This window comes from Mustela nigripes, chromosome 1, assembly GCF_022355385.1.
Source record: "Mustela nigripes isolate SB6536 chromosome 1, MUSNIG.SB6536, whole genome shotgun sequence".
Lineage (NCBI taxonomy): Eukaryota > Metazoa > Chordata > Mammalia > Carnivora > Mustelidae > Mustela > Mustela nigripes.
In genome coordinates, this window is record NC_081557.1 from 53,528,558 (window position 1) to 53,542,285 (window position 13,728).

Consider the following 13,728-nt stretch of genomic DNA (forward strand, 5'->3'; position numbering starts at 1 on the left):
CTGCCTGCCTCTCTGCCTACTTGTGATCTCTCTCTCTCTGTGTCAAATAAATAAAATCTGAAAAAAAAAAAAAAAAAAAGAAAATGAAAATAAGATGAACTGGGAGAAAATATTTGCAGAACACAGACCTGATAAAGGACTGTTATCCAGAATACATAAAGCACTGTCAAAACTCAGAAAACACGCAACCCAATAAAAAACCAGGCAGACAATCTAAACAAATCCTTCAGCAAAGAAGACACAGACAAATAATCACATGAAAAATGCCCAAAAGCAGTAGTCATGAGAGACACAAATATTAAAACCACAATTACATACCATTATATACTTATTAAAATGGCTCCAATAAAAAAATGTGACAGTACCAAATGCTGCTGACTGCCCAGAGCAACAGACACAATGGGTGTTGCTGGTGAGAAGGCAACAGGGTATAACCATTGTGGAAGGCAGTCTGGTGTCTGTTTCCATGTGACCCAGCAATCCCACTCCTAGTTAGGTGCCCAGAGAAATGAAGACGTACATCCATGCCAAAACCTATCCCTGGAGAATGCTTGAGCCCCACGCTGGGCTCCCTGCTCAGCAGGGAAGCTTGCGTCTCCCTCTCCACTCCCCCAGAATGGGGCTCAATACCAGGACCCTGGGATCATGACCTGAGCCGAAGACAGACGCTTAATGACTGAGCCACCCAGATGCCCCTACACTCACTAGCTTTTTTTTTTTTTTTAGATTTATTTATTTATTTATTTGACAGGCAGAGATTACAAGTAGGCTGAGAGGCAGGCAGAGAGAGAGAAGGAGGAAGCAGGCTCCCCGCCGAGCAGAGAGCCCGATGCGGGGCTCGATCCCAGGACTCTTGTGACCATGACCTGAGCCGAAGGCAGAGGCTTTAACCCACTGAGCCACACAGGCGCCCCACACTCACTAGCTTTAAACATTCTTATAGCAACCCTAAAAGTAAGCATCACTCTCCATTTGCAGACAGGAAAGTGGGACACAGAGAGACTGGTGACTTGCTCAGGACACACAGCCAGCTAGTAGAGAACTCATCCTTGGCCCACTCAGGCTGCAAAGAATTCTAATAGTGACCAAAGGCCGTAATAGCTTCAGATACATTTGAGAATCTCCAAAACAGCCCTAGAAACATTGCCCTGTGGCTTACTTGGCAAGATAGCTACTGAGTGCATGCCTCCTGCTTTCACTGCATGAGGAGCTTCATGTAACACTTGGTAGCATTTTATTTATTTGTAATAAAAATATACAGAGAAGCACAGACAATGATACTATTGTGTTAAATGCTGGACAGGCATCTGTTCAGCTGATGTCTTCACAAGCACCCTGTGAGACAGCGACTGATATTACCTTCATTTGACAGATGAGGAAACCGAGGCTTAGAAAGTTTAAGAGACAGTGGAGGAGCTGGGACCTGAATCCAGTTCTGTGTGGGTCCAACACCTCTGATCATTCCTCCTTCCCATCGCCAGCTCTCAACATGAGAGAGGCACACTCCCTTATTCTCAGTCCAGACCAGACTGTAGGGTCTTTGGATGGCTAGTCTGCTGCCAGCCTGGGCTCTGTCCAATCCCATCAAAGGACATGGGGACAGGACTTGAGGATGGCCCAGGGCGCCTCCATGGCTGACAAAGGGCAAGTCCACTGAGAGACCCAAGCTATTCTATTTCATCAGCAGCAGATGATGTCTAATGGCAAAGCAGTGGAACACAAAAGCCGTGTTTTTCTTCTTTTTTTTTTTTTTTTTAAAGATTTTATTTATTTATCAGAGAGAGAGAGGGAGAGCGAGCGAGCACAGGCAGACAGAATGGCAGGCAGAGGCAGAGGAAGAAGCAGGCAGGCTCCCTGCCGAGCAAGGAGCCCAATGTGGGACTCGATCCCAGGACGCCAGGATCATGACCTGAGCCGAAGGCAGCTGCCCAACCAACTGAGCCACCCAGGCGTCCCAAAAGCCGTGTTCTTCAAAGCCAGATTAGAAAAGATGGATGAGAGGGACACCTGGGAGGCCCAGCTGGTTAAGTGTCTACCTCAGCTCAGCTCATGATCTCAGGGTCCTGGGATAGAGCTCCAGATCAGGCTCCTTGCTCGGTGGGGGCCTGTTTCTCCTTCTCCCTCTGTCCCAGCCCTCACTTGTGCTCTCTTCTTGGCACTCTCTCTCTCAAATAAATAAATAAAATCTTAAAAAAAAAAAAAAAAGACGGATGAGAATGCAAACTGAACCATGAAATAGAGAAAAGAAACCACATTGCTGCTTCTGAATGGGTAATTTTTTCTAAAGCAGGAGGCTTTCCAAGTCTGCCTCTCGACTTGAAAAGAACCAAGAAAAAGATCGGCCTTATTTCCCTTTTGCAGAAAACGACTGGTGTCAAACAGGAAATTATGCCCGGCTAATCGTCAGACCATATGACTGGACTGGGAAGGCCAGGGGGGTCTGGGGACTTGCAATTGCTGCTGGAATTCTGTTCTTCCTCAAATGGGTCTGTGGCCCAAATGAGAGGGATTCCGGAGGCCCAGCCTGATGCCATGTAAAGCACAATTCCAGTCTGGGGCCTGAAAATTACCTGGGTGGAACCTCTACCTTTCTGTGCCATAGAAAATGTAATTCTTTGAGAGCAGATGTCCTATAAGGAAGGGCAGCTAATACATTGCTCTAGAGTCCTACTTTAAAACTCTGTCCTGGGGGCGCCCAGGTGGCTCAGATGGTTAAGCATCTGCCTGTGGCTCAGGTCACAATCTCTAGGTCCTGGGATCAAGTCCCATGTCAGGCACCCAGCTCAGTGGGGAGTCTGCTTCTCCCTCTCCCTCTCCCCCTGCTTATACTCTGTCTCTCTCTCTAATAAGTAAATAAATCTTAAAAAAAAAAAAATAAGGCTCTGTCCTGGCACCCACCTGTCCCTGCAGTGCTCCTGAAGGACACAGCATTAGCTGTGTACCATACCTGTACTAGGTGTTACACATATTAGTTCATTTAAGCCCCGTAATGCTCCTTCAAGGAAAGTATTATCTCCCAACTTTACAGATGAGAACCTCAGGTTCTAAGAGGGAGGGAACTTGCCCATATAGTGGCAGAGCCAGGGTCCAAGTCGAGGCCTGTCTAATGGCAAAGTCTGGGCTGTGAACAAAGGCCGTTGGAGAGATCTGGCACTCGTGCCCCTCCAAACTCTTATCAGGTGCTCTACACCTGCCTTCTCTATTCGATTCTGACCTACATAAAGACCAGGGTAGGGGTGCCTGGGTGGCTCAGTGGGTTAAAGCCTCTGCCTTCAGCTCAGGTAATGATCCCAGGGTCCTGGGATCGAGAGACCGTAATCGGGCTCTCTGCTCAGCAGGAAGCCTGCTTCCTCCTCTCTCTCTGCCTACCCCTGCCCCACCCCGCCTGCCTCTCTGCCTACTTGTGATCTGTCAAATAAATAAATAAAATCTTAAAAAGAAAAAAAAAAAAAGACCAGGGTATAGAGAATCAGCATTTCCTGAGAACCAAGTGCATGCCCAGAGCTATGTGAGGCATTTTCCTATAGCTTCCTTCATTAAATTACCACACTGATGCTGTGAGGTAGGTATGAATATCATCCCAACTTTTAGGGTTATAAAACTGAAACACAGAGTAGTGAAGACAGTTACTTAAGATCACACAGCCGGAGGCAGCAAAGCTAGAATCCCACATGAGGTCTCTCTCTAAAACTTGTGCCCCTTCCAGTAATACAAGCCATAATATTTTATTTGGGAGCATAACAGGATTTGAATGGACACATATAATACTTCGGAGATGAAATATCTTGAAGTTGTTCTAAAATTAACTACAGTTGTTATGTTATCCTTATTCAAACCCAATAGTATTTTTTTCCCAAAAATTTAGCTTAACTACCACTCTGGAAAACAGTATGGAGGTTCCTCAAAAAGTTGAAAATAGAGCTACTCTATGACCCAGCAATTGCACTACTAGGTATTTACCCCAAAGATAGCAAATGTAGTGATGATCCAAAGTGGCACCTGTACCCCAATGTTTACAGCCAGAAGCTCCACAATAATCAAACTATGGAAAGAGCCCAGATGTCCACTGACAGATAAATGGATAAAGAAAATGTAATACACTACCCACACCCACACACACACACACACGCACACTGGAATACTACTCAGCCGTCAAAAAATCAAATCTTGGGGCACCTGGGTGGCTCAGTCAGTTAAGCAACTGCCTTCAGTTCAGGTCACAATCTGGGGTCCTGGGATTTAGCCCCATATTGGGCTCTCTGCTCAGTGGTAAGCCTGCTTCTCCCTCTCCTTCTGCCTGCTGGTCTGCCTACTTGGGTGCGCTTGCTCTCTCCCTCCCTCTCTCTCTCTCAAATAAATAAATAAAGTCTTAAACAAAAAAAATCTTGCCATCTGCAATGACGTGGTTGGAACTAGAGGGTACTATACTAAGTGAAGTAAGTCGGTCAGAGAAAGACAATTATCATATGATCTTACTGATATGTGGAATTTAAGAAACAAAACAGGATCATTGGGGAAGAGAGGAAAAAACAAAACAAGATGAAATCAGAGGCAGAAAAACCATGAGACTCTTAAACTGAGGGCTGCTGGAGGAGAGGTGGGGAGGGAGGATGGGGTAACTGGGTGATGGACATTAAGGAGGGCACGTGATGTAAGAAGCACTGGGTATTATGTAAGACTGATGAATCACAGACCTCTACCTCTGAAACCAAACTATATGTTAATTATTTGAATTTACGTAAAACAATTAAAATCTTACTTTGATAAAACTGACGAGTATAACCTGAAAGAATAATTACTTTAAATGCTAGTTAAGATAATTAGTAACTACTAGTAAAGCATTAACTAGGACTATAAACCAACAACATTTCAAACTGTGGTATTAAAACAATAAAGAAGAGGAACTTTGTATTACATGTGTTTAAAAGACTAATGAGCAACTAAAAAAAAAAAAATATATATATATATATATATATTGAGCCTTACAACAGTAACTCTGGGACCCTGGCAGGACAGATCACATTATTTTTATTTCACTAACACAGAGAAAAGAAATCCCTGGCCCAGGTATTCATATACATTCTTGATTTCTGAGTCATGACCTGGAGGAGGTTCTGGGCTTGGACATTCCTCAGAGAACCACTCCTTTGGAGGCAGCCAGGCTTCTTCTCTAATATGGGTCTTGAGCAAGAGAGTGAACCCAGCCGCAGGGGTTTTAGCCAATAGTCTGCATATACTCATGGAGTCCTTTCTGCGCGATTTCCTATACTACTGCCACGTACCTTCAATAATGACACTACTTGCTGTGCAATCTATTCCTACTACAGAGTGAAGACCAGTTGCAACAGCAGTGAATCTACTGATAATCACTTCTCTACCCGCCCATTCATCCATTCATCATTTCTCCGCTCTGCTCACTCAAAGAGCCTAGAAATGATAGTCCAGTAGCACTGAGCACACCTGGCCCCAGATCTTGGTTTCTAAATGTTACCTCCTACAAAAAGAAATCAGGGTTTCCTGGGGGACATTGAGGATTCCAGGACTTTGACGGAAAAAGTGCAAGGTGAGCCTGGAACAGCTCTTACCAGATAACAAGCAATCAAAGATTAATGAGATCCTGTCAGAAGAACACAGGAGATCTTAAAAGTTTTCAAAAAAAGAAAAAAACCCACCCATTTTTGTAACTATGTGTTGTGGTGGATGGTAACTAAACCTATCATGGTAATCATGTACCAATATATACATTTACCAAGTCATTATATGTGATTTATATCTCAATCAAGACAAAATACAACACAACAGAGAGGCTGGCCTGAAGGGACTCTCCTTGGCCAAACTTGCAATAATCTGAGTACCAAAAAAGGTTAATGATGATAATGGGCTACATTACACACTGAATTAAAAAAAGAACGAGTCTATGTCATTCCAAAAAGAAAAAAGACAGGGAGAGGAGACTAAGAAAGACACACATACAGAGGAAGAAATTATTCTATTAACAAAGAATATCAGTCAATAAATATAGAAAGAATGGCACAATTAGAAAATCACCATTTGCAACCCTCAGTGTTGCAATTCGGGCAAGGATCATGGATGTAGTGAAAGGTACAGGGAACACACATTTTGATAATTCTCAAAGAATCACTCCAAAGACTAATTACAAGGGGAAAAATTACAGAGATGGGGAGATTAGGCAGTTGTGACCTTAACCAACAATCAAATTTAGCACTGATGGACAGTATGACCCTGATATCACAGCCAGTAAGTTTAAACACCTGCTGTATGCTGAGCCTGTATACAGCATTGTGAAAGAAAAAAACAAACCTGAATCTGATCATTGATAAAATCAAGCACAAATTTACAAAGGTTGAGGAGGCTCTTTCTAGATTAAATGAGATACTTAAAGAGACAGAATGTGATGCATGAATCTTGACTACATCTGGTAAAAGAAAAATACACAAGATGGTTTTTAGCAGTTGGGGAAATTTGAGTATCTACTATTTATTAGATAATATTGACTTCTTTCAAATTTTCTTAGGTATGAGAATGGTATTATGGTCATGTCGGAGAATTCTAGAATTCTAGAATTCTAGAATTCTTGTATAGGATACAAGCTGAAGAATGTAGGGGACAGGTGTCAAGATGTCTGTAACTTTTAAGTAGTTCAGCCAAAAGGTGTGTGTGTGTGTGTTTGTGGATAAAAGCAAAATCAGCAAAGGGTGAACTGGTGCAGCTAGGTGAAAGGCCATTCTTTATAAACTTTTCTGTAGCCTTGAAGGTTCTAAAAATATTTTTATTTTGAAAGTGGGAAGAAAAGAATGCTTCCCTCATGGGACTACAGACATAAAATTCCAGTCAGAGTGCCCAACCCGAATAAACAGCCAGGTTCAGGAAACAGTTTTTATGAATACTCCCAAGAAACGTTTAAATCTGGTCATGTTCCTCTCCATGTACCGCTGTGCTTTGGAGAATGAGGTAGCCAACCAGAGCAAAGCTAAAAGAGCCCACAGTTGGTGGTGGAGATAGAATTTAAACCTGAGTGGTCTCTCTCCATAGAACCACCACTCACAGAAAGCACAGCACGAGGCCTGCCTGCCACTGTGCTGGGATTCAGGCTGGGAGAAGATGGCTGGCTGTTCAGGCCTTGCTTCCCCTGCCTCCTCCTGAATCCCGAGTCTCCACTACTACAGAAAGAAACTCCTGTTACAGCTCACCAAGAATGTTCACAAGATGGGCCCATTCTGGGCCTCCGAAATGTTGTGGCTGGGCAAAAAGAACTAGAGGGCTTTGGCATCATCTGGGCCTGTGTTCGAATCAGGCTCTGCCACTTCATTAACTGTGTGGGCCTGGGCCAATTCCCGGAAAGATGGGAGTGCGACTACAGCAGTCATGATAATGGCTGACATTTCTGAGCAGCTATTCCTATGCTAGGCATTTTATGTCTATTGATTCCATAAACGAAGTAGCTAGTATTACCAGCCCTACTTTAGAGACCAACCGTGTCAAGCCCTCTCCTATCTCTGCAATTTGGTACCTGCCATCCCCTCGGCCTGCACTTTGAAGGAAAATCCCATTCATCTACCAGGACGTTCAGCTGGAATTCCTTCCTTCCTTCTCTACATCTCCAGATTATTTTATTTTCACCCTTACCAAAGTCTGCTTTACCTAAGTTAGGTGGTTGCCTGACCATCCTGTTGGGGCTGGGATCTCCCCTCTCTGTATCCCCTGAAGCAGGCAGAGTAGGGGAAGGGAAAAAAATTTCTTTCTCTGCTTAGTTAGATCCATTTTCCTCAACCCAGACTGACATCTACCCAGGGTGGGGAGGGGGGGGCACGGTTATTACCATTTTCTGAATTTTAAAATACTTATATTTTAAAACACTTTTTTGAAGTTTCAGTTTGGAATCTAAGGCAAGGCCCAGGTGACCAAGTGGAAGTCAGTGTAGGAATTCCCACCGTGTAGGAGATAGATTGAACATGGCTGGGTAAATTTCAAGGGTGATAATACTCACTGAGTAACGTGTCTCCCAGTGAAACCAGATAAGAGTCCTCTCCCCCATGCTCCCCTCAATTCATCAAGATAAGAACTGGCTCACAGCCCTGGGGACTGTATAGGAGCCCTGCCCTTTACCTCCCCTTCCTGGCCTCCCCATACCCAACAGCTGTATCTTCAGCCCTGTTTTGCCCAGTTTATATCTCTAAGAAGCCCACAGGCTGCTCCATTACCCCACACCCCACACTGTAGAGGGAAAAGGTGCCGTCTACACTCAGGTGACAAGGAACCTGCAATGAGCTGCCCAGTAGGGTACAGCATAGGGAAAGGTGAGCTGGAGGAGGGTAGACACCTCACCTGCCAATCTGACTTGACCATTGGCACAACAGAGTATTCTCTTACCTGGTGCACACTCCCAACAGCCACTACCATCCCCCATCCTCTTCCAGAATGTTCCTTCACCATCTCAGCTTACTCTCAGGCTTCCTTTTGTGGTTTTCCTCAGGCACAAGCACACTCTATTTCAACCACTCTCTTCCTTATGGCCTTCCTGCTTCTTGCAACAATTATAATTTATACAATTCAAATGCATCTCCTCATTACATCCTCACAATATCCACAGGAGGGTCGCCTTACAGATTGGCATTCAAAAGGGTTGAAGCTGGTCCTGTCACACAACCTGCACAGGGCGACATCTAAACTTTTGGTATTTCCCTGCCATTCACTCCAGAGTAAACCTCTGCCTCCTTGAACTGAAGGAAATAAAGCAGAGTTTTTGGAGTAAGGAGTCCTGGGTGGTTTTGGGCAAGTTACTTTATTTCTCTTTACTCCTGTAAACAGATACGGTGATGCCTCTACAGTGAATGAGAGTTGAATGAGATCACGTGTGTGACGCACTGAGTTCAAGGGATGGGCTCTTTATTTCTATTACAAGGGAAGGAAAGTGTTCTGTGCATTCACGGGTGTTTGCCCACTTGGGCAACCTGGTACCCAAACCGTATCAGCGCGTGGCCGACCCTTGGCTTTCCAAGGCCGTGAAGGATCCTTTGATCTTTGTGTCTCCAACCCACCTTCTCCAGTGCTTTTTGGCCCATTCCTACCAGTCCAACCTGGCTTGGCTTGCTTTATCAGCTTTCTCAGCCCTCACTCCCCAGCCCGGGCCACCCGCTTCTGCGACCTCATCCGAGCTCTTCTCCTCACCTAGAGACTCCGCCCCTCCTTGCCCCACCCACCAGACTCCTCCCACAGTCTCGACCCTCTATATCCGGGCTTTTCCAACCTTCCCCATCCATCCAGACTTCTTCCACCAGCTCCGCCCCCTCTCCCCAATTATCGCCCCCCCCACCCCGCCAGCCTCTGGCGTTGCCATCCCCATTGCACAGATGAGAATGGCGAGGCTAGGGAAGGTGAGATGACCTCGCATAGTAGGACAGGCGCCAGGTGGGCCCGCGTCCCCTCACCGACTGTCTCTGAGCCCCGCGTCCCCCGCCGCGCCGCACCCACCTCCAGCCCTCGCTCTGCAGCCTCCCCTCCGCGGGCGGCCAGCGCAGCTTTGCAAGGGGGGGGGGAGGAGAGCCGGAGCCCAGCCCAGGGGCGTGGTGGCACTGGAGCCGCGCTCAGTGCTCCGGGACTTGTAGTTCTCCTTGGGCTCTTTGCCACACAACACGCCGAGCGCAAACTCTATCTCCCAGGAGGCATTGCAGTGAGCCCTCCGGCTCCCCGCCTCGCCCCCGCCGGAGCTCCGACCGGCTGGTCTTAAAGGGGACGCGGCCTGAGTGGCTGTTCGCGGGGTGGCCCCCGCTCCGGCTCCTCCCCATTTCCCGCACCTCGCCCCTCCCCACGCTTCGTCCCGCAGCCCCGCAGCCCAGCCGCGACGCGGCTGATTCGGACTCCCTGGGTTCAAGCTTGTGCAGAGCTGGGTGGGGAGTTTGGACTTTGCAGTGAAGGCAGCATCCCTGCCGGCTGGGACCTGGCGGAGGGCGTCCCCACTCCAGGGGGAGCAGAGGACTCGCCCTGACCTAGCCTGGCCTAGCCTAGTCCTGCCAGGCCTGAGCGCCCCGCCCAGGAGCCGGCTCTGAGGCCGGGGCTACCGCGGTCCCAGAGGTAAGGGGGCTGGGGGCGTGTGTGCGGTTGTGGGGAGGGAGTGTCTGCACCAGCCCTGGGCACGCGCGAAGGGCTCTGAGAGTTTGGGGCTGGGAGAAGGGAGGTCTAGGTGCATCTTGGGCCTCGCTGTGTGACCTTGGGCGAGTAGCTGCCCCTCTCTGGGCTTCCACCTCCTTCATCAATTGTGTTTGGAGGTGATCCCTCCCTCTCCCCCAATACAGTGAAGCTCACCGGCCTTTCGTGGGGTCCGTAGCTCCAGCCTGGGCTGGGCACCAGTGCAAGGTATAACTGAAAGGAGTGGTGGGGCTAAGATAGGGCACAAACTGGGGGACCAAGAGGTTGCAACCGCTTAGCATAGGCTTTTGCTCTTCTCAGCATCCTCGCTCGGGCGTACTCCCCCTACAAGACTTGAGACTGTGTTAGCCTAGTGCCCGCCCTTCCAGAAAGCCTGGTGTGGGGGTGGGGACTTGTCTGTCTTAAATATGTGAGGGGTGGTCCCAGAAGGGATGGGTGATTGTGGTGTGTTCCTGAGAAGGGAATATATGCTCTCTCTCCTCCCATTCCCCTTCAGTTCAAGAGCAGTTGCGTTTTACCAGTAAAACCCTTTCTTTCTTTCTAGGAGACAGTTTTGTGGCCCAGACGAGGGCCTCTCAGTAGGAGGGCAAGGAGATCCTTCCCAGGACTGCCTCGGGGAGAAAAAATTCAGTTAAAAACATTCAGAGACAGATGCTGCTGTCCAGAGAGCTGGGTCTGGGGTTGCTGGGAGGGACACCTAGTGCTCCCCAGGCGGAGTCAGAGGAGGTAGATAGGATATAAGGGTCAGAGAGGAGAGGAAATGGGCTCCTCAGCTCTTAGGTGCTGAGTTGGGGCTTGGAGGGTCAGCTGTGCTCTGGAGTAGGGAGAGGTTGAGTGAGACCTTCTGAAGCCCCTTCTCTGTCCTATGAGATTCTGGGAGCTTTTGACCTGAGTGCTAAACAGGAACAGTATTTGTTTTCTTTTCTTCAGTTTTGGTTGTTTGAGTCATTTCTAAATGGCTGAATCCTCACTCAGTCCTGTCCAGTGACCTCTGTAGGGACCTTCTTGGTTAATTTTGAGTCTCGGGGATATGGATATGCGGGACCAGACCTGGCAGAGGAGAGGGCAGTGACTGAGCCAGTCCCTGGAAGGTGCTTTCCTGGTGATAGCTTTAGTTTTATCTCATCTTGCTGTCACATTATCTCCCAATGGCCACTTAGCACTCCTTCACTCCTGTGCCTGGTCCTTTGCTGGGCACTGGGAACAGATAGGGGATTGGAGCTCCTTCCAAAGGAGATCCCAGCCTGGTGAGGGAGATAGACACAGAATCTAGTGACACTGCTGAGGGAGGAGAAAAGCAAAGAGGGCCTTGGGAAGCTCAAAGACTTGGACTGCAGGGGGCTTAGGAAATGCTTCCCAGAGGAGGGGCATGTGACCTGGGCCTGGGAGGATGAGTCAGAATTTGCCAGGAGAGTGAGAAGCCTTTCTCAGCAGAGAGGACATCACCAAAAGGTGGCCTGCAGGAAAAGCCCACTGTTCATATTCATTCAGATTTGTCACCAACCAGTGTTTGTCAAGTTCATGTTCCCCGCTGTCCCCCATCAGCCAAGTGTCTCAGAAAGGGCTGGAATAGCAGGTTCAGGAGTTCGTATCTTACGCTGAGGGGCTGGGGAGCCTTGAGAGTTCTTTTTTTTTTTTAAAGATTTTATTTACTTATTTGACAGACAGAAATCACAAGTAGGCAGAGAGGCAGGCACAGAGAGAGGGGGAGGCAGGCTCCCTGCCGAGCAGAGAGCCGGATGCAGGGCTCAATCCCAGGACCCTGGGATCATGATCTGAGCCGAAGGCAGAGGCTGTAACCTACTGAGCCAGCCAGGCGCCCCGAGCCTTGAGAGTTCTGAGCAGAGAATGGTAAGATGGAGCTTATCATCTAATGAGATTAATCTGACGATGTTCGCAGAGTGGGTCACATAGACCTGGAAGGGATGAGGAAGCCTGAATTGGGGCCCAAGGTGTGGGGGCAGGGTATTGGACACACACACACACACACACATACACAGTGCTTGGGGGTGGTAGAGATGAGTCAGGCTTCACCATGCAGCAACAGAGACCTGTCAATACACAGTGGAAATGCGGAGGGTCATCCAAAAGGGACAGATAAAGGGATCTGGGCCTTCCAGGGAAGGGATCGTGATGTTCCTATATTCTTACTGTGTGCCCTGGAGCAGACTGGATGTTGCTGGAACTCTCAGGCTGTCATGCCAGGAATGAGAGGTACAAGCCAAGGGCTTGGGGGAAGAGCAGCAGCATTGGCTGGGAAAGGATAAGGGGTGGTCAGGTGATCATCTCCCATTTGGGGGCTCAGAGACTCAGAACAGTGAAAGAGACCTTGCCTCAAGGCTGTGGGCACCATGGGGCATAGTGCCTGGGCTAGATTCAAAAGTTGGATTCTATTCTGCAGAACACAACCTCTACTGGAGGATGGATTGAGGGAGAGAATGAGGAGGTGGGGTTAGAAGGCTACTGCACTAGTCCAGGCAAGAAGTAAAGAGGAGCTGATCTTGGGGGCTGCTGCAGCTCTGGTGGGGGGATAGTGGAAATACTAAGTTAGCAGTGAGGGATGAAATTCCAAGTAGAATCAGTGAGATCAGGAGTGTGTGTCTGTCTTCTTGCTTGACAGTTTCTGTTTCCCCACTTGGTGCCAGATGGCCCAAGAATAGACTCATCACTGCCCCAGCCCTCATCTTTCTTATATCTCGTCCCCTTCTCTGTCACGGCTGAAATGGTCCCCATTTTCCAGGTGAAAAAGCTGAGGAGCCTGGCAGGGACTCACCCAAGGTCACCTGGTGATCCAGAAGCAGAGAACCTGGGTCTCATGCTTTTCACGCAGGCTCTTCTAAGAGAGGATACGGTGCTGTGTGCTGCTGCACGCTTCCGAGCTCAGTGCGGGGCAAATGTCGCTTAGGGCAGAGCCAGTGTTGACAGGCCATCTCCTTGTCCAGAGCCTGGAGGAGTAATCCACCCTCCCAGGAATGCTGATGGTCTGCAGCTCCCTCCACCAAGGAGACCAAGTGCAGGTTCTTATCCCACCGTTAAGGCTGTGTCCCTCTCCCATGTTGATCCTCCACACTCCCATGTGTGCCCTAGGGAAATCAGGCCTTGTTCTGCCTCCCTTCTGTGGCCTGTGATGAGGTCAGGTGAGCTCCAAGCCTCTAAAACCCTTTTGCATGAATGCACCCAAGATAATGAGTGGGTTTAGTTGGTGACTATGGTGACAGCTGACCTCAGACTGCCTGTGTGGGAGTGGGGGCAGGTAGGCAGGGCTTGCCTGAAGTGGCTGGGCCACAGACTGCATGGAGGCTGCATGGCTGGCCTGGGAAATCACAGCTCTCACAGAAGGGCACCACTGCCAGGCCTCTAGCTGCCAGGTGCAAAGGTGTCAGGTAGAATGGTATGAAATTGCCAACATCTGCTCCTTTGCTTTCATGTGGTTAAACCTGACATCACTTATCCCCATTTTACAGAACAGAAGAGAGGCTCATGATGTGATTTGCTCAAGGTCAAGTAATGAGTTGCAAGACTACGAAAAATTTTTTTTTTAATTTGACAGAGAGAGTGAAC

The 13,728-nt window shown here is 48.3% G+C and overlaps 2 protein-coding genes across 4 annotated transcripts in view; one reads left to right on the plus strand and one right to left on the minus strand.

Annotated features, from left to right (window-relative positions):
* KCTD21 (potassium channel tetramerization domain containing 21) overlaps positions 1-9,558 on the minus strand; it is a 16,233-nt gene extending 6,675 nt beyond the window's left edge. Inside the window, exon 1 of one of the 2 annotated variants that reach the window (XM_059411774.1) lies at positions 9,493-9,558. The gene's annotated coding sequence lies outside the window, so the exon portion shown is untranslated. Of the gene's footprint in view, positions 1-9,449 lie in introns of both variants that reach the window. The other variant, XM_059411782.1, reaches the window with a different exon arrangement.
* Positions 9,559-10,001: 443 nt separating this feature from the next.
* The window catches only part of USP35 (ubiquitin specific peptidase 35), a 51,848-nt gene continuing 48,121 nt past the window's right edge, over positions 10,002-13,728 (plus strand). The window contains exon 1 of one of the 2 annotated variants that reach the window (XM_059411750.1): positions 10,002-10,092. The gene's annotated coding sequence lies outside the window, so the exon portion shown is untranslated. The remainder of the gene's footprint in view (positions 10,093-13,728) is intronic. The other variant, XM_059411741.1, reaches the window with a different exon arrangement.